This window comes from Calonectris borealis, chromosome W (assembly GCF_964195595.1).
Source record: "Calonectris borealis chromosome W, bCalBor7.hap1.2, whole genome shotgun sequence".
NCBI classification, from domain to species: Eukaryota; Metazoa; Chordata; class Aves; order Procellariiformes; family Procellariidae; genus Calonectris; species Calonectris borealis.
Window position 1 is genome coordinate 11516202 of NC_134351.1, and position 20047 is coordinate 11536248.

Below are 20047 nucleotides of genomic sequence, written 5' to 3' on the forward strand. Positions count from 1 at the left end.
ACCTTGCTATTTTAGTTATACATGGGAATGAGGCATATCCAAAGGATGAATGGAGATGGGAGACACTACACCGGAAAAAATTAAGATATCTCACAATAACAATAACATTCATCAAATTTTATCACTTCAAGCCACACCAGGGGAAGAAATAAAAATAGGGTGCCATGCAATCAATGGATCTACCCACAAAAAAACCCACCGAAATTAAAATAGACTACACTGATTTTTCTAAACATAAAGACAATGAGAAATCTTGCTATAAAACACCAGAACCAAATTGTTGGTACAATTTCACTTTTACACAACCTGTACTCACATTTTGCTTCTGGAGTAATCGTGGTGTAGAACTGTTGTTTGATTTTATGATTAGCGAGCACAAAATTTGGAATTTGTGTACGACGGGGTGGCCGTGGGTTGATGCATACATACTTTTTAACGTACCTACGCCTGATCTAAATTTATCTGCAACAGCACTACACAATAACATCACCTTTCGTAGGCAGAAATGGATTATTACAGATGAAAATGAAAATCAACAATTTCCATCCTTAAAGGGAACCAAAGGAGACACCATTTCGATAGGATGCCAAATTGAAAATCATACTAAATGTATGACAGCAACCTTACACATTGCTATAAACAACGTTGAAGGAAAAGACAACATACATACCTGTCCTTTTAAACACAAATGCTGGTATACTTTTACTATATCCCATTCAGTACTCGTAATGTGTCTTTGGACAAACCCTAACTCTCATTCCAGCTTAGGTTTTCAATTCAGGATTGATACCGCACAACCATATTCACCAACTCAGCCTCCTATCAAACTGTCTCCTCTCATTCATAACATTGGTCCCTATATAATCAAGAACATAGGACAACAGCAAGTGCTATTTAATCCATCGTGGTCTCTAAAACGAGTGGAGCTATCAATGCAAGTTGATATCTCTACAATTAAACCTGCTTGCTCACCATTCCTGAATAAGTCTTTTACAGGATGATTAGCATGGGTGCATGGACAAACCCTCACCTCTCCAAAATGATCAAGGAGAGATGTGACTGGCATCCTGGGAACGGGACTAGGAATATTGAACAGCACGGATGCTGCAGTTTTAGCAAACAAAATAAATTCAGCAACAAGTGATTTACATAAATTAGAACACCCATTATGATCTTCTTTGACAGCATTAGGAACGAGCCAGTGGCTTTTGGCTAATATATTGTCTACATGGGAAAGAATTAATGAAAAGGACCACCAACTAATCACAAACACATTTGGCACAATTCAAAATAATATTTCTCTAGCTCTTAGCTGCATCCAGGCTCAATTATGGATACCATCTACCGTGGCAGCAATTATAAGGGAAGGTGATGAGGGCACCTTGCCCACTGAAATCCGAAAGGTAGTTTGGGATAATGCAACTAAATTTGAAAAAGAATTTCAATCTTGGTGGCATCTAGTCAATTTTACTTATGACTCCGCTGACAGCAAAGTCACAGCTTTTGTTTTGACAGTACGCAGTGCTTCAGTATATATCATATACCCAATCATTGCGCTGGGATTAAATCACAATGGAACGGTACTCTACCCGTTAGAACATAGAGTATGGGCCCAAAAAAATGGGAATAAATGGCAAACTATTGATGTTGATGCACGTCTTGTGCGAGAACAACAGGGATTTATTTGTGCAAGCAATACAATTAAGGCTCAAGACTTTGTCTTGACACTAGACAAAATGTTTGTCATTTTGAAATACATCCTGATGAAACCCCTGAAACTGTACTTATATATGTTGGAAATGGATGTGTTTGCATGAGAACTCTTTGTGATTCTATATTTACAGATAACGTAATTGTGGAAACATCTAACCACTCAAATATCTGTGTTTGTAATTTTACTAAGATTATGGGATGCGACTTCAACTATTCAGCTCCTGTTACAACCCATCAGTTGCTACAATCAAGCTATACATCTTATCAAGATCTACTACCTACCCCCACTGGAATGAATCTTACATTAGTACGAAAACTGTTACAACATGATGACCTGAGTCAATTGCTAAACCAGATTCGAAACAACGGACAAAGGACTCTGATTACCGTCCATCATGATGCAGAGAGGATACATCATGTCCTAGAAAAGGTGAAGAAGGATGGAGAACATCACTGGTGGGATGTTTTATTTGGATGGTCACCAACAGCAATAGGAAGTTTGAGTTGGGTTTTACATCCCATAACAATTTTACTAATTTCTATTGTGCTATGCTTGTTGTTGAACATTATTCTATGTGTTAAAGTGTGGAAAATAACTAAACAAATGGCACTAATACCAAAACATCCTCGCATATATAACATTGCTTAATTGTACTTAATAAAACCTTAATACTTAAGTATATTAATAATTAAGTATACCAACCAAAAATTTCCCTCAAATTACAATTGGAATATGGCATTGATCTGTTTATAGGCACAGAGGCAAGAGGCGACCACACCACCACTCTGTGATCAAGATGGATTGACTTTAGTCATGGGGTGGATTGTGGTGGCGCATTCACAAACCCCCTTTTCTTCACATGTAGTCCCTGAGATATAAACATATAAACCCTTAGATAATTTTCCCTTATATGTTTCATCCGTGTAATAAGTAATAGAGTGAACCTTGCCATCGAATTCTGTTAGGTCGCACCTTTATAAATCTCTATTAAAATCACTTTCTGCCAATATCTTTGATGGTGATTCTTTAAGCGGCCTCTAAACCACTCATTCGCGACACAAGTCCTAAAGTGAGGCTCCAAGTTGATAAGATTATATATCTTGTCTTGACCTTGTGCATCAGTATTAGGGATTCTTTCCCTATACCATGATGGAAAAAGGTGTCTTTTTTTTCCCTTTTTTCCCTTTTTACCTGTTGTGGTTTAACCCAGCAAGCAGCCAAACACCACGCAGCACCTCGCTCACTCCTCCCTGCACCCAGAGTGGGATGGGGAAGAGAACTGGGAAAAAAAAAGTAAAATTAGTGGATTGAGATAAAGACAGTTTAATAGAACAGAAAAGGAAGGCAAAATAAAAATAACAATAATAATAATAACAAAAATGATACAATATACAAAATGAGTGATGCACAATGCAATTGTTCACCACCCGCCAAGCAATGCCCAAACAGCGATCGCTACTTCCTGGACCAAGCCTCTTATTTATATACTGAGCATGACGTCATATGGTATGGAATACCCCGTTGGCCCGCTGGGTCAGATGTTCTGGCTATGCTCCCACCCAGCCTCTTGTGCACCTGGCAGAGCATGGGAAGCTGAAAAGTCCTTGACCAACAGGGTACTTAGCAACAATTAAAACATCAGTGTGTTATCAACAGTCTTCTCATACTAAATCCAAAACACAGCACTAGGAAGAAATTTAAGTGTATCCCAGCCGAAACTAGGACAGAATCCACCCCTTATTCTATACTATCTACACCATGCCCAGATCTCACATTTTCCAATACATTCCAATTAATCACCACCACCTTTCTTGTCTTTTGATATGTACACACAGATATCATTCCCTTAGTCTATAGGTCCTCCCTCTAAAACGTCGATTGAGTTCATTTAGTCCATGACTTTGGGCTCCATCTGTCATAACAGTCTTTCAGGGCAGGAGAGATGGTGTGTGGTGTTGGACTGTTGCATCCTGAAGCCAGTTCTGATCGCATTATCGCTGCGCTCGTCCGGTTCTATCTTCGTTGCACTTTGCTCAGTTTCATCGGAGTTCATTTTTCATTAATCTGGGTGATTCTTACTGCAATACGGTTGATATGGCATATAGCAACCACAGAAGTGAAGAAACAGAGTATTATATAGCAATTAACATCATACAATTCAGTTCATTGGCTATTTTCACCCAAAATCAAATCCTCTTGAGGTACACACCGGACTTCCCCATCCTTTCGCATTACCCACCAAGTGCACCCAGGGCCTTGAGCAAAAGCAATCCCACGGATAGTTTTTCCCTTGCCAGAGGCAGCAGTAACCCAGACTGTCTTCCCCAGCATATTTCTTATGTGCACGACAGGAACTTTATCCCCATCTACAGCACGTAAGAGTTTTGATTGGGCAGGGCCAGCTCGATTGAAAGATCCCCTGGTGTTGACTAACCAGGTGGCTTTTGATAAATATGTGTCCCAATGCTTGAATGTCCCACCACCCATTGCTCTCAGCGTAGTCTTTAGCAGTCCATTGTATCGTTCGATTTTCCCAGAGGCTGGTGCATGGTAGGGGATGTGATAGACCCACTCAATGCCATGCTCTTTGGCCCAGGTGTCTATGAGGGTGTTTCGGAAATGAGTCCCGTTGTCTGACTCAATTCTTTCTGGGGTGCCATGTCGCCATAGGACTTGCTTTTCAAGGCCCAGGATGGTGTTCTGGGCAGTGGCATGGGGCACGGGGTATGTTTCCAGCCATCTGGTGGTTGCTTCCACCATGGTGAGCACATAGCGTTTGCCGTGGCGGGTTTGTGGGAGTGTGATATAATCAATCTGCCAGGCCTCCCCATATTTATATTTCAACCATCGTCCTCCATACCAAAGAGGCTTTACTCGCTTGGCTTGCTTGATTGCAGCGCATGTTTCACATTCATGGATAACCTGTGCAATAGTGTCCATGGTCAAGTCCACCCCTCGATCACGAGCCCATCTATATGTTGCATCTCTTCCTTGATGGCCTGAGGCATCATGGGCCCACAGGGCTATAAATAATTCACCCTTCTGTTGCCAGTCCAGATCCACCTGAGCCACTTCAATCTTAGCAGCCTGGTCCACCTGCTGGTTGTTTTGGTGCTCTTCAGTGGCCCGACTCTTGGGTACGTGAGCATCTACGTGACGTACTTTTACTGTCAGGTTCTCTACCCGGGCAGCAATATCTTGCCACAACGCGGCAGCCCAGATGGGTTTACCTCTGCGCTGCCAGTTGTTCTGCTTCCACTGCTGCAACCACCCCCACAGGGCATTTGCCACCATCCATGAGTCAGTATAGAGATAAAGTACTGGCCATTTTTCTCGTTCAGCAATGTCCAAGGCCAGCTGGATGGCTTTCACCTCTGCAAACTGACTCGATTCACCTTCTCCTTCAGCAGTTTCTGCAACTTGGCGTATAGGACTCTATACAGCAGCTTTCCACCTCCGATGCTTTCCCACAAGGCGACAGGACCCATCAGTGAACAGGGCATATTGCTTCTCGTTTTCTGGTAGTTTATTATACAGTGGGGCTTCTTCAGCACGCGTCACCTCCTCCTCTGGGGATATTCCAAAATCTTTGCCTTCTGGCCAGTTCGTGATCACCTCCAAGATTCCTGGGCGACTGGGGTTTCCTATTCGAGCCCGTTGTGTGATCAGCGCGACCCACTTACTCCACGTAGCATCGGTTGCATGATGTGTAGAGGGGACCCTCCCTTTGAACATCCAGCCCAGCACCGGCAGTCGGGGTGCCAGGAGGAGCTGGGCTTCAGTACCAACCACTTCCGAAGCAGCTCGAATCCCTTCATATGCTGCCAATATCTCCTTCTCAGTTGGAGTGTAGCGGGCCTCGGATCCTCTGTATCCCCGACTCCAGAACCCTAAGGGTCGACCTCGAGTCTCCCCTGGTGCTTTCTGCCAGAGGCTCCAGGTGGGGCCATTCTCCCCGGCTGCAGTGTAGAGCACATTCTTTACATCTTGTCCTGCCCGGACTGGCCCAAGGGCTACTGCATGAACTATCTCCCGTTTAATTTTTTCAAAGGCTTGTCGTTGCTCAGGGCCCCATTTGAAGTCATTCTTCTTCCGGGTCACTTGATAGAGGGGGCTTACAATCAGGCTATAATCCAGAATATGCATTCTCCAAAAGCACACAACGCCTAAGAAGGCTTGTGTTTGCTTTTTGCTAGTTGGTGGGGACATGGCTGTTATTTTGTTGATCACATCCATTGGGATCTGACGACGTCCATCTTGCCATTTTATTCCTAAAAACTGTATCTCCTGTGCAGGTCCCTTGACCTTACTTTGTTTTATGGCAAAACCGGCCTTCAGAAGGATTTGGACTATTCTCTCCCCTTTCTCGAAAACTACTTCTGCTGTGTTGCCCCATACGACGATGTCATCAATGTATTGCAGGTGTGAGCAAGTCTTGCTTATCACTCCTTGACTCTCCAGTCGACGAATCAGCTTATGGATGGGAAGCAGGGAATCTCGGTTGAGGCGATATTGCCACCAGTGCACTGTTGTGGTGGCGATTGTTACCTGTTGTTCTTCAACCCTCAGCAACCCCACAACAGAAGAGTCCTCCGAGAGACCGGGCAAGGTGGACAGCTGTTTAATTTCCTCCGTCTCCAGGGCAGCTATACCAAAAGCCCACCGGTACCCTTTTGGGTCCTTGAAATACCCTCTCCTGAGGTAGTCTATGCCAAGGATGCACGGAGCCTCTGGGCCAGTCACAATGGGGTGCTTTTGCCACTCATTCCCGGTTAGGCTCACTTCAACCTCCAATACAGTTAACTCTTGGGATCCCCCTGTCACTGCAGAAATACAGATGGGTTCTGCCCCTTCATAGCTTGATGGCATCAGGGTACACTGTGCACCGGTGTCTACAAGAGCCTTATACTCCTGTGGGTCTGATGTGCCAGGCCATCGAATCCACACAGTCCAGTAAACCCAGTTGTCCCTTTCCTCCACCTGGCTGGAGGCAGGGCCCCTCTAGTTCTGGTCATAGTATCCGCTTCTCACTTCTTGCAAACGCGAGTCCAGAATTCCTTCATTACAATCCAAAGTAAGATCAGCCCTTCTACTCTGTCTGGGGAACTGTTCACTGGAAACTGGGCGCCATCAAGGGTCAAGGTAGGTTTTCCATCCCACTTCCTCATGTCCTCTCCGTGGTCACGCAGGTAAAACCACAGGGTGCCCCATGGTGTGTACCTTCTATATCCTCTCTCTTGAGCAGAAAAACGCTGACTCCTAATGGCTGAGATACTGGTCTATACAGGTGGAGAATAGGACATACCCTCTTTGAGTCGCTGGACCTCCTGGAACAGTTTCTCCACAGCCGAGACAAGGGAGGAGGAGATGCTTCGTATTCCTAGAGTCTGCTAACCACTTCAACCACCGTTTGTGCTTCTTCCTCTTTCCAGCACAGTACTGCTAACGAACTGGCATGCGACGCTGGTGCGCTCTGTACCAACTTACGCCATACGGGTCGCATGCGCTGGACTTCATCTGGATCTTTGGGCATTTGGTCGTTGTCCAGGTCACTATAAACCACCTCCAGCACGTCTAATTGTCTCAGGTACTGGATACCTCTCTCCATAGTGGTCCATTTGCCTGGGCGATATATAACATCTTCCTTGAAGGGATACCTTTCCTTCACGCCTGAGAGCAGTCGCCTCCAGAGGCTGAGGACCTGTGTCCCTTTTCCAATTGCTTTGTCAATGCCCCCTTCCCTGGAAAGGGATCCCAGCTGTTTGTCTTCCCTACCCTCTAGTTCCAGGCTACTGGCCCCATTATCCCAGCATCAGAGCAGCCAGGTAACTATATGCTCGCCTGGACAACGGCTGAAATCTTTCCTCATATCTCGCAACTCATGCACGGATAGGGATCGGGTGGTTTCTGTCTCATTTATGAATTCTTCCTCTTCCTCCTCCCCTCCTCGTGATGGCCCTGCTTTTCCATCATACCTTTCTAAACGACCTGACTTCCGCTTTCAAGATTTCTTCTTCTGTACAGGGGCGACTGATACCAGCACGGGTTGGTCCTCTCGTTCAGCTGCAGTGCCCGTCGTTTTGTCATCAGATCCGGAGACCTTCTCTCCCCCTTGAGGGTTCTGAATAGTGTTGAAGAGGGCTCGGTAGGCATGGGCCAGGCCCCAGGATGTTGCAGTGATCTGGGTCTCTCTGGAATTGCCAGGGTGACAGCATACTTTTTCCAAATATTCTACTAGTTTTTCAGGATTCTGCACTTGTTCAGGGGCGAAGTTCCAAAACATTGGAGGTGACCACTGTCCTAGGCATTTGCCCATGCTGTCCCACACACCTTGCCACTCATAACTATCCAGCCTCGGGGCAGATCTCTGGGTGGTATTCTTAAATAGTTGTTTAACCTTAAACAAGGCCTGAAACACATTCAGGAGACATAGCAATAGGAACACGCTGGCTTGAACATCCCAAGGATATTCAAAATCCTCAAGAGCTATTGTAATCAGCCTGGAGGAGAAGGGGAAGGTGAAGGATGCTGTCTCCCCCTTAAATTGGCTCTCCGAGGAGAAGGGGTAAAAAGTGTAATTATTAATAGTTTCCGAGAGATAGCTCCCGAAGCTCTGTTCGCTTTGTCGGTTCGCCTTTTCTTTCAGTTTTTTTTTTGGATGCCTATTTTTTTTGACTGCCTTTGTCGTCAGCCACCTTTTTCTTCAACCTCCTCTTCTTTTGCCTTTTCAGTTGCCTTTTTTTTTTGTTTTTTGGTTCTTTTTATTTTTTGGCTACCTATTTCTTTGGCCGTCTCTTCTTTCCCCTCCTCTTTCCCATATTTGGCCACGTTGTCTGCCGCCTTGTCCGCTGCCTTGTGTTTCACCTTTTCTTTCACCTTTTTTTATTGACCGTCTTTTTTTTTTTGGCTGACGTTTTGGTCGGCCGTGTTTTTCTTCAACCTCCTCTCCTTTCACCTCTGCTTTCACCTCTACGGCTGGTTTTTTTGGCTGCCTTTTTGGCTGCCTTGTTCTTTACCTTTTCCCTCACCTTGTCCCTCGCCTTGTCTTTCGACTTTTCTTTCTTTTTTTTTTTTTTGGCCGCCATTTTCGTCGGCCACCTATTTTGTCTGCTGACTTTTTTTCGGCGACCTCTTCTTTCCCCTCTTCTTTTCCGTATTTGGCTGCCGAGTCCATTGCCGTCTGCTGCAATTTCTTTCTCCTTTTGCCGTTTTTTCTTTTTTCTTTTTTTTTTTAACCTTTTTGGCTGCCTTGTCTGCCTTCCGCCTTGTCTTCCACCTTTTTGGCTGCCTCTTCCTTCGCCTTCTCCTTTGCTTTTTTTTTTTTTTGGCCGCATTTTCTTTTTTTGGCAGACTTTTTTTTTTTTTGTCTGACTTTTTTTTCTGGCCAACTTTTTTTTCGGCCATGTTTTTCTTCAACCTCCTTTCCATTCGCCTTTCCTTTTGCCTTTCCTTTTGCGTTTTTGGCCGTTTGTCCTTTCGCCTTCACTTTCTTTCTTTTTTTTTTTTTTTTTGGCTGTCTATGTTTTTTGGCTGCCTTTTTCTTCAGTGTTCACCTTCTGTTGCCCTTTTCCTTCCCCTTTTCCTTCCCCTTTGCAGCTGCCTTTTCCTTCAGCTTTTTCTTGCACTTTTCCTTCCCCTTTGCCACTGCCTTTACCTTCCCCTTTTCCTTCCCCTTTTCCTTCCCCTTTGCAGCTGCCGTTTCCTTCCAATTGACAGCTGCCTTTTCATTCGACTTTTCCTTCCCCTTTGCAACTAACTTTGCCTAAAACTTTAACTTTCCCTTTTTCTTCCCCTTTGCAGCTGTCTTTTCCTTCCCCTTTTTCCTTCCCCTCTGCAACTACCATTTTCGTCGTGTTGTCCTTCCGCTTTTCCTTCCCCTTTGCAGCTCTTATCCTTCCCCTTTTCCTTCCCCTTTGCAGCTGCCTTTTCCTTCCCCTTTTCCTGCCCCTTTTCCTTCCCCTTTGCAGCTGCCATTTCCTTCCCCTTTTTCTTCCCCTTTTCCTGCCCCTTTTCCTTCCCTTTTTCCTTCCCCTTTTCCCTTCCCCTTTGCAGCTGATGTTTCCTTCCCCTTTTCCTTCCCCTTTTCCTTCCCCTTTTCAGCTGACTTTTCCTTCCCCTTTTCCTGCCCCTTTTCCTTACCCTTTTCCTTCCGCTTTTCCTTCCCCTTTGCAGCTCTTATCCTTCCCCTTTTCCTTCCCCTTTGCAGCTGCCATTTCCTTCCCCTTTTCCTGCCCCTTTTCCTTCCCTTTTTCCTTCCCCTTTCCCTTCCCCTTTGCAGCTGATGTTTCCTTCCCCTTTTCCTTCCCCTTTTCCTTCCCCTTTTCAGCTGACTTTTCCTCCCCTTTTCCTTCCCCTTTTCCTTCCCCTTTTCCTGCCCCTTTTCCTTACCCTTTTCCTTCCCCTTTTCCTTCCCCTTTTCCCTCCCCCTTTGCAGCTGATGTTTCCTTCCCCTTTTCCTTCCCCTTTTCCTTCGCTTTGCAGCTTCTTTTCCCTTCCCCTTTTCCTTCCCCTTTTTCTTCCCCTTTCTCTTCCCCTTTTCAGCTGACGTTTCCTTCCTCTTTTTCTTCCCCTTTCCCTTCCCCTTTTCCTGCCCCTTTTCCTTCCCCTTTCCCTTTCCCTTTTTCCTTCCCCTTTTACATCCACCTCGTAGCTGCCTTTTCCTTCCCCTTTGCAGCTGCCTTTTCCTTCCCCTTTGCAGCTGCCTTTTCCTTCTCTTTTTCCATCCCCTTTGCAGCTGCCTTTTCCTTCCCCTTTTCCTGCCCCTTTCCCCTTCCCCTTTTCCTTCCCCTTTGCAGCTGCCTTTTCCTTCCCCTTTTCCTTCCTCTTCTCCTTCCCCTTTTCCTTCCCCTTTTCCTTTCCCTTTCCCTTTCCCTTTATCCTTCCTCTTTTCCTTCCCCTTTGCAGCTGCCTTTTCCTTCCCCTTTTGTAGCAAATAAGGGCGCAGACTCCGTCTGAGAGGGAACAAAGACGAAGATGAAAATCCTTTATTATATAGCACAAGCGCCTTTTTATACCTCACATTATGCCACATATGCACTTCAAAGAATTCCCTAGTACATCCCCTAAGCAAAGGTCATCTCGACACTCTTCCGCTAATTTCATTATCTTTGTCACGCCCTCAGAACCGTGAACTGCCACCTCTTATCTCCCTTTTTCCCACGGCTTCTTTCACTTCCCATCTTCCCATGGCTTCTTGTTTACCTACGCTATGATACTGCTTGTACTCTCAGGCATTGATTCCTCCACATCTCCACCTTTTTCTTTTACAACAAACACTAAGCTAACTGACTTTTCTATCATTCGTTTTACACTTTGCCACAAACATGGTACACACACAAGAATACATACGAATACAATCAAACGTATAATTCCCAGTTCAATCAAACTCATTACCCATTTTGCCAAGCCCCAATAATTCTATCTCTTGTGGCTCTACACTCAGGGGCGGACGGTACACCAAACATCCGTCCCAATTGTCAGTCACATTACGGCCGCCACTACAAAGTGTTGCATGCGGCTCCGTGAGACCTAGGGTCCAATTGTTCCACGGGAGTCCCACTAAGCAGGTGGAAAAAGGATCTCCAGGCGACGAGAGCAAAAGGCAAATGGTCTCCTGGCCTGTCTGATTCGCAAGGGCGATCCAGATGTTCTCTTTGGGCTGCGGTGGGGCCCAAAACGTGCTTAAGCCTGCGACAATGGCGAAAAAGACGGCTTGACAAACCGCGCTGGTACCCATCTTGGTCCTCGATCTGTGGAGACACAAGCATACCCTCGACCCCAGGTTATCAATGAAAACGGGCCTTCCCACTCATGAGATTCCAGGTTTCTCACCTTTACCCACGCCTTGTCCCTTATGATTGCCTCATGACCTTCAACAGAATCAAAATGTCTGCAAATCGGGGGTCCACCTTCCTCAGCCCACCGATGGAGAAAATTAAGACCATAAACGGCTTTTGCCAATCTTTCCTGTGGGTTCAAATCCCCTACTCCCCCTTTTTGTTTTGTTAACATGTCTTTGAGCGAACGGTGCGCACGCTCAACAACAGCTTGCCCTGTGGGGCTGTGTGGAATTCCCGTGATACGAGTGATTCCCCACGTTTGCAGGAAGGTCTGTGTGGCTTGGGCAACGTACCCGGGGCCGTTATCTGTTTTTATTTTGCTCGGTACTCCAAGAATGGCAAAAGCAAGAAGAAAATGTTTTTGGACATCCCGGGACTTTTCCCCAGTGTGGGCTGTGGCTGCAATTGCTCCCGAAAATGAATCCACTGAGACGTGGACACATTTGAGTCGACCAAAGTCGGGAAGATGTGTAACATCAGTCTGCCAAAGTTCGAGCGCCTGCAAGCCACGAGGGTTGACTCCCCCCGGGTGTGGAGGGCCCGCACACTGGCACTCAGGGCATGCAGTGACAATTTGGCGTGCTTGCGTTAAGTGGTAAATGAAACATTCTAGCCAAGGCCTTAGCGTTCTGATGATAAAAGTCATGTGAATGCCTCGCTTGCTCAAATTTCCCCGGGACAACAACAGCCCCTGCAAGCGAATCAGCCAACCGGTTTCCCTCAACCAGGGGCCCTGGCAATGCAGTATGAGATCTGATATGCAATATAAAAAAAGAGTGGGTCCTTCGATGAATGCGTTCCCTGAGGGTTTTAAACAGAGCAAAAAGCTGGGCATTATTTACATCTTTGAAATGAGCAAACTCCATGCAGGACACTACCCCTGCAACATATGCAGAATCAGTCACGATGTTGACGGGGCATTGCCATTTCTCAAACACTCGTACCACTGCCGTCAACTCCACGGTTTGTGGTGAACCATCTTGTTTCCGGATATCAGATTGCCATTGATCGTGGTCGTCTTTCCAGACAAGGACAGACTTACCCATGCGCCCGGACCCATCCGTGAAGACCGTTAGAGCGTCCAAAGGGGTCACGCTACATTTCGGCAATTACTGCAGTGGTAGCGGGGACTGCAGCCATTTATGACTGGGAGGGTGAACAGAAATCGCTCCTGTAAAACCTTCCATAGCCATTTGAAAAGGTACAGACATTTGCATCAACCAAGTTAGCATAGGCATCACAACAGGAATGTAAATGGTATGCGGCTCTTTTCCGCACAGCACTATCAACCGTTGCCTCCCTCTCATGACCAGGGATGCAAACATTTCTGCTCTAGTGGTGATGGTTTTTCCAAATTGATGGGGAAGAAACACCCATTCTATGACCAACAACTGTTTGCCGCTGGGTGTTGGCTTCCATTGAAACAACAAACCATATGGTTGGAAGTCAGTGTTCACTATTGCTAACTGAAAAGGAAGCTCTGGATCACAGCGCTGTGCTTGCCGAGCCGATATCATTGTAGCAATCCACTGCAACACTTGCTGAGCCTCAGGGGTTAACGTTCGTCGAGACCCCAACGCAGGATCACCTTTTAGCAAATTAAACAGAGGTCTCAACAGCTCGTTGTTGATTCCCAACTGAGGCCTTATCCAGTTGATGGTGCCCAATAATTTCTGCAAATAAGTCAGGGTGTGGACCTGACTACTGATCTTGAGCCCTTGCGGTATCACAGTTTGCTCAGTAATGCGCCACCCTAGATATTTCCAGGGAGTGGTCTGCTGCACCTTTTCTGGGGCAACTATCAAGCCGTTACGCTGGAGGCTCGTTACAACAACCTCCATGGCCCCTCGTATCATGGCCTCAGAGGGGGTTGCTACAAGGATATCATCCATATAATGATAAATTACGACTTCAGGCAATTGGGCGCGGGCTGGACTAAGGGCCCGAGCCACGAACCATTGACATATGGTGGGACTATTTTTCATGCCTTGCGGGAGCACCGTCCAATGGTACCGTTGACTCGGCTGGGCTACATTGGTCACGGGTAGAGTAAAAGCAAACCGCGGCGCGTCATCTGGGTGTAGCGGAATGGTAAAAAAAACAGTCCTTAAGGTCTATTATAGTGATGTGCCAGTTCATAGGTATCACGGTTGGTGAAGGGAGACCTGGCTGTAGAGCTCCCATGTCCTCTATAGCCTCATTTATACATCTTAGATCGTGAAGGAGCCTCCACTTTCCTGATTTCTTCTGGATGACAAAAACTGGTGAGTTCCATGGGCTCATGGATGGCACAATGTGCCCAGCGCGCAGCTGCTCAGCAACTAGGTCCTGCAAGTGATGCAGCTTATCCGTGGGGAGGGGCCACTGATCCACCCATATAGGCTTTTCACAGGACCATTGCAACTTCAGGGTGTGCTGCCGATCAGTAGCCCCTAGGATAAATTTGTCCCCAGCATGATTCCCCATTGTGACAAACAGTCTCATCCCCACAGCGTGAGAGGGGCCGGAAGAACGAACGGTCGGACATTGGCCCGCCGACCCTCCGGTCCCTCGATTTGAATTAATTGAACACTCTGCAGTGGTGCTGTTTGCCCTCCGATACCTGTAAGGGCAATCGGGACCTGTTTCGTCGGCCATTGAGCTGGCCAGTGTGACTGCACAATAACTGTCATGTCAGCTCCGGTATCAATAAGGCCGCTGATGCGCACAGACTGCTGAGGGCCACCGCCTGACAGGCAGCAAGTCAGCTGCGGTCGCCCCGCAGCGACAGGCTGCACCCACCACAGTTGTGGCGTGCCGGTGGAACCAAAACCTTCACCCCCCAGTTCCTGAGGCTCCGCCGCAGGAGGGGCAGCTCGAAAGTAGACGAGCTGTGCTATTCGCGCTCCTGCCGGCACGTAACAGGGCGGAGTAGGCGTCCACAACATGATTTTAATTTCTCCCATATAGTCTGCATCGATAACCCCAGGGAGAACGAACAAGCCCTGTAACGTGGCGGATGAACGTCCCAGTAAGAGTGCGCTGTAACCGCCACCTAGCGGCCCCCACACTCCGGTGGGCACCGCTTGAACAGCCGTAGGAGTCAGGTTCACTGGGTGGGAGGGGGCCAAGTCCACGCCGGCACTTCCCCGTGTCCAGGAGGATAATTCGGAGGCACGGATGCCAGCGGGGGGCTGGGGGCAGCTTGCATCATCGCATGGGGGTTGCTTGTATCATCGCGTGGCCCCTCCCCGCGCTTCTGCGACCGTTTCCCTGAATAGACTGACCGTCTTTATCATACCGCGACCGGCATTGATTCGCAAAGTGCCGGCCCTTCCTACATTTTGGACACGTTCTCAGTTGTGAGTCAGCTGGTTCCCGCCTCCGCCTGCCTGCCTGCGGGCACTGTCTCTTAAAGTGACCGGGACGGCCACAGGTGAAGCACATCTGTTGGCTAAGCTTAATGTTTGCAAAAGCAGCAGCCATCGCCACAGCCTGGTGCTCCGTGGTCCCCACACGGTTGCATTCCTCTATCATTTCAACTACCGTAGGGTTTTTTAACAGACAGAGCACCTTCTGGCAATCCGCGTTAGCGTTTTCAATCGCCAATTTTTGTAATAATATTTGCCGCGCTTCCTCATTCTCTACTTGTTTGTCCAAAGCATCTTTTAATGTCTTGATAAATTTCATATACGGTTCCTGCGCTCCCTGCCTAATATTAGTAAACGAGCGTTGGGGCTTCCCTACGTCGGGGACCTTCATAAATGCTAGGTAGGCAAGATTCTTTGAATCATTTAGGGCTTCCATTGGGAGTAGTACCTGGGCATGGGCAGAGGCATATCGACCCTCTCCTACCAATGCGTCAACTCCCAAGAATCTCACTGGATCTGCTGCGGGACGCTCCAAATATTCCAGGGCTTTTGCCTCACAGAGTCGCCGCCACTCCCCATTCCAGAGCATAAACTGAGCAGAGGAGAGCAACAATTGCACCAGCGTTTTACAACCGAGCGGACATAACATATAACTCCTCATGACCGACCCTAGCATGTTCGCAGAGTAGGGGGCACCGAGGCCAAATTCAATCACTCCCCTTCTCAACTCCTTCACTACTTGGAAATTCAGAGCCTCCCACCGGGGCCTTTGATGAGCTTCGTAAATCACCGGGAACGCCCGGACCTCACGGAGCTTAACCGCGAGGTCAGAGTCCCCTTCTTTCTCTGCCTCCCTTTGAATCCCCTTCCACACATCATGCGGATCCGGGGGATATAAATCCGGCTCTTTCTCTGGGTCGACCGGTCCCGGATCGAACGGATTGGGATCATCACTGCCGTTACCCTGCCCCCCGCAGGCAGCCACCGCTCCAGCCTCAGTGGCTGGGGGCGCAGAAGGCTCTTTGGCCACAGATGCACTCCCTCCTGAGTTTTCACCTCTCAGCTTGTCTTTAGCACTGACGTGCTTTTTTAGGGTCTCATTCAGAGTCCTCCAAGGCGCTAGCAGTCCCGCAGCCACCGAGTCCGAACAAGTGGCAGCATCCCAAAGCTGGGTGCCTGCTTCATTCCAAATTTTTGGATCATAAATGTTAGTCGAATCGACTCCCTTAACGGTGGTTGCCACCCACTTCAGGAGTCATCTCAAGTCCCCATGATCCATGGTTACTTGATATTTCTTCAGGATCAATTCCATGGTCCTGTAAACAGTATTTTCCTCCTTTGTCATGTTTAAACCCATGACTACCGCCCCCCACAGCTCACCTCTGTTCTGCAGAGACGATTACGCGACGTCGCTATCCTGTTTCCTTTCAACAGCTTTTGTCCCGTTTCCTTTCAACAGCTTTGGCAGTTCAGCGGGGCTCGCCACCGGATCGGCAATTGTCGACTTTATGGCCCTTCAGACAGAATGTCCCTGTCCCTGTTCGGGCGCCATTTGTGGCGAATACGGGCACGGACTCCATCTGAGAGGGAACAAAGACGAAGACGAAGACAAAATCCTTTATTATACAGCACAAGCGAATTTATACCTCACATTATGCCACGTATGCACTTCAAAGAATTCCCTAGTACATCCCCTAAGCAAAGGTCATCTTGACACTCTTCCGCTAATTTCCTTATCTTTGTCACGCCCTCAGAACCGTGAACTGCCACCTCTTATCTCCCTTTTTCCCACGGCTTCTTTCACTTCCCATCTTCCCATGGCTTCTTGTTTACCAACGCTATGATACTGCTTGTACTCTCAGACATTGATTCCTCCACACCCTTTTCCTTCCCCTTTTCCTTTCCCTTTTTCCTTCCCCTTTTCCTTACGCTTTTCCTTCCCCTTGGTAGCTGCCTTTTCCTTCCCCTTCGCAGCTCCCTTTTCATTCCCCTTTTCCTTCGCCTTTTACTTTCCCTTTTTGCTTCCCCTTTGCAGCTGCCTTTTCCTTCCCCTTTTCCTTCCTGTCCTGGTTTTGGCTGGGATAGGGTTAAATTTCTTCCTAGGGCTGTGTTTTGGATTTAGTATGAGGAGAATGTTGATAACACACTGATGTTTTCAGTTGTTGCTAAGTACCCTCCTAGTCCAAGGACAGCTCCCATGCTTACTGATTGAGCTAGGTACACAAGATGGGAGGGAACATAATCAGGACAGCCAGCCCAGCTGGCTAATGGGGTATTCCATACCATGTGATGACATGCTCAGTATATGAATGGTAGGCGTGATCCAGGAAGTACTGATTGCTACGTGGTTATAGGTCAGCGCGGGTGGTGAGCAATTGCATTGTACATCACTCATTTTGTGTATTTTATCATTATCATTATTATTTTCCCTTTTTCTGTTCTATTAAACTGCCTTTATCTCAACTCACGAGTTTTTCTCACTCTTACGCTTCCGATTCTCACCCCATCCCACTGGGGGGGCGGGGAGTGAGTGAGCGGCTGCGTGGTATTTGGCTGCCTGCCAGGTTAAACCACAACACCTTTGCAGATGCCTTTTCCTTCACCTTTTCCTTCCCCTTTGCAGCTGACTTTTCCTTCCCCTTTTCCTTCCCCTTTCCTTTTACCTTTTTCCTTCCCCTTTTCCTTCCCCTTTGCAGCTGCCTTTTCCTTCCCCTTTTCCTTCCCCTTTGCAACTGCCTTTTCCTTCCCCTTTCTCTTCCCCTTTGCAACTTCCTTTTCTTTCCCCATTTCATTCCTCTTTGCATCTGCCTTTTCCTTTCCCTTTCCCTTCCCCTTTACAGCTTCCTTTTCCTTCCCCAGTTCATTCCTCTTTGCAGCTGCCGTTTCCTTCCCCTTTTTCTTCCCCTTTTCCTGCCCCTTTTCCTTCCCTTTTTCCTTCCTCTTTTCCCTTCCCCTTTGCAGCTGATGTTTCCTTCCCCTTTTCCTTCGCTTTGCAGCTTCTTTTCCCTTACCCTTTTCCTTCCCCTTTTCCTTTCCCTTTTTCCTTCCCCTTTTCCTTCCCCTTTGTAGCTGCCTTTTCCTTCCCCTTTGCAGCTGTCTTTTCCTTCCCCTTCGCAGCTGCCTTTTCATTCCACTTTTCTTCCCCTTTTCCTTCCCCTTTGCAGCTGTCTTTTCCTTCCATATTTCATTCCTCTTTGCATCTGCTTTTTCCTTCCCCTTTTCCTTCCCCTTTACAGGTGGCTTTTCCTTCCCCTTTCTCTTCCCCTTTGCAGCTGCCGTTTCCTTCCGCTTTTTCTTCCCCTTTTCCTGCCCCTTTTCCTTCCCTTTTTCCTTCCTCTTTTCCCTTCCCCTTTGCAGCTGATGTTTCCTTCCCCTTTTCCTTCCCCTTCCTCTTCCCCTTTGCAGCTGACGTTTCCTTCCCCTTTTTCTTCCCCTTTTCCTGCCCGTTTTTAGCTGACGTTTCCTTCCCCTTTTCCTTCCCCTTTTACTTCCCCTTTTCCTTCCCCTTTTCCTTCCCCTTTTCCTTCACTTTGCAGCTTCTTTCCCCTTCCCCTTTTTCTTCCCCTTTGTATCTACCTTTTCCTTCCCCTTTTCCTTCCCCCTTTCCTTCCCCTTTTCCTCCCCCTTTTCCTTCCCCTTCGCAGCTGCCTTTTCCTTCCCCTTTGCAGCTGCCTTTTCCGTTCCCTTTGCCGTGACCTTTTCCTTCCCCTTTTCCTTCCCTTTTTCCTTCCCCTTTTCCTTCCCCTTTTCCTGCCCCTTTGCAACTGCCTTTTCCTTCCCCTTTTCCTTCCCCTTTTCGTTCCCCTTTTCCTTTCCCTTTTTCCTTTCCCTTTTCCTTCCCCTTCGCAGCTGCCTTTTCCTTTCCCTTTGCAGCTACCTTTTCCTTCCAATTGACAGTTGCCTTTTCATTTGTCTTTTCCTTCACCTTTGCAACTAACTTTGCCTAAAACTTTTACATTCCCTTTTCCTTCCCCTTTGCTGCTGTCTTTTCCTTCCCCTTTTTCCTTCCCCTTTGCAACTACCATTTTCATCGCATTTTCCTTCCCCTTTTCCTTCCCCTTTGCAGATGCCTTTTCCTTCCCCTTTTCCTTCCCCTTTTCCTTTCCCTTTTTCCTTCCCCTTTTCCTTCCCCTTTGCAGCTGCCGTTTCCTTCCCCTTTTTCTCCCACTTTTCCTGCCCCTTTTCCTTCCCTTTTTCCTTCCTCTTTTCCCTTCCCCTTTGCAGCTGATGTTTCCTTCCCCTTTTCCTTCCCCTTTTCCTTCGCTTTGCAGCATCTTTTCCCTTCCCCTTTTCCTTCCCCTTTGCAGCTGCCTTTTCCTTCCCCTTTTCCTTCCCCTTTTCCTTCCCCTTTTCCTTCGCTTTGCAGCATCTTTTCCCTTCCCCTTTCCCTTCCCCTTTTCCTTCCCCTTTGCAGCTGCCTTTTCCTTCCCCTTTTCCTTCCCCTTTTCCTTCCCCTTTGCAGCTGCCGTTTCCTTCCCCTTTCTTCCACTTTTCCTGCCCCTTTTCCTTCCCTTTTTCCTTCCCCTTTTCCCTTCCCCTTTGCAGCTGATGTTTCCTTCCCCTTTTCCTTCCCCTTTTCCTTCGCTTTGCAGCTTTTTTCCCCTTCCCCTTTTCCTTCCCCTTTGTAGCTGCCTTTTCCTTCCCCTTTGTAGCTGCCTTTTCCAGCAGATTCTAAATCTACAGTTTGCCATTCATTCCCTGTTTTTCGAGCCCATGCCCTATGTTCAAAAGGGTAAAGTAGAGTTTTGTTGTGATTCAGTCCTAACGCCATAATAGGGTGGATCATATATACTGTAGCTTTGCTTATAGTTAATACAAAAGCCTCGACTGTGTTTGTAGCAGGATCATAAGTAAAATTCACTAACTTCCACCAAGACTGAAGTTTCTTTTCGAAGTCATTTGCGTTGTCCCAAATTATTTTTCGAATTTCAGTGGGGAAGATTCTTTCTTCACCCTCTCTTAGGACTGAAGCAGTTACTGATTGCATCCACAATTGTGCCTGAATATAGTTGAGAGCTAGAGAAACATTATTTTGGAGCCCACCAAGTGCATTCATGATTATCTCATGGTCTCCTATGTTTATTCTTTCCCAATCAGGTAACACTTTTGACAGTAGCCACTGATGGGTTCCCAGAGCCTATAGG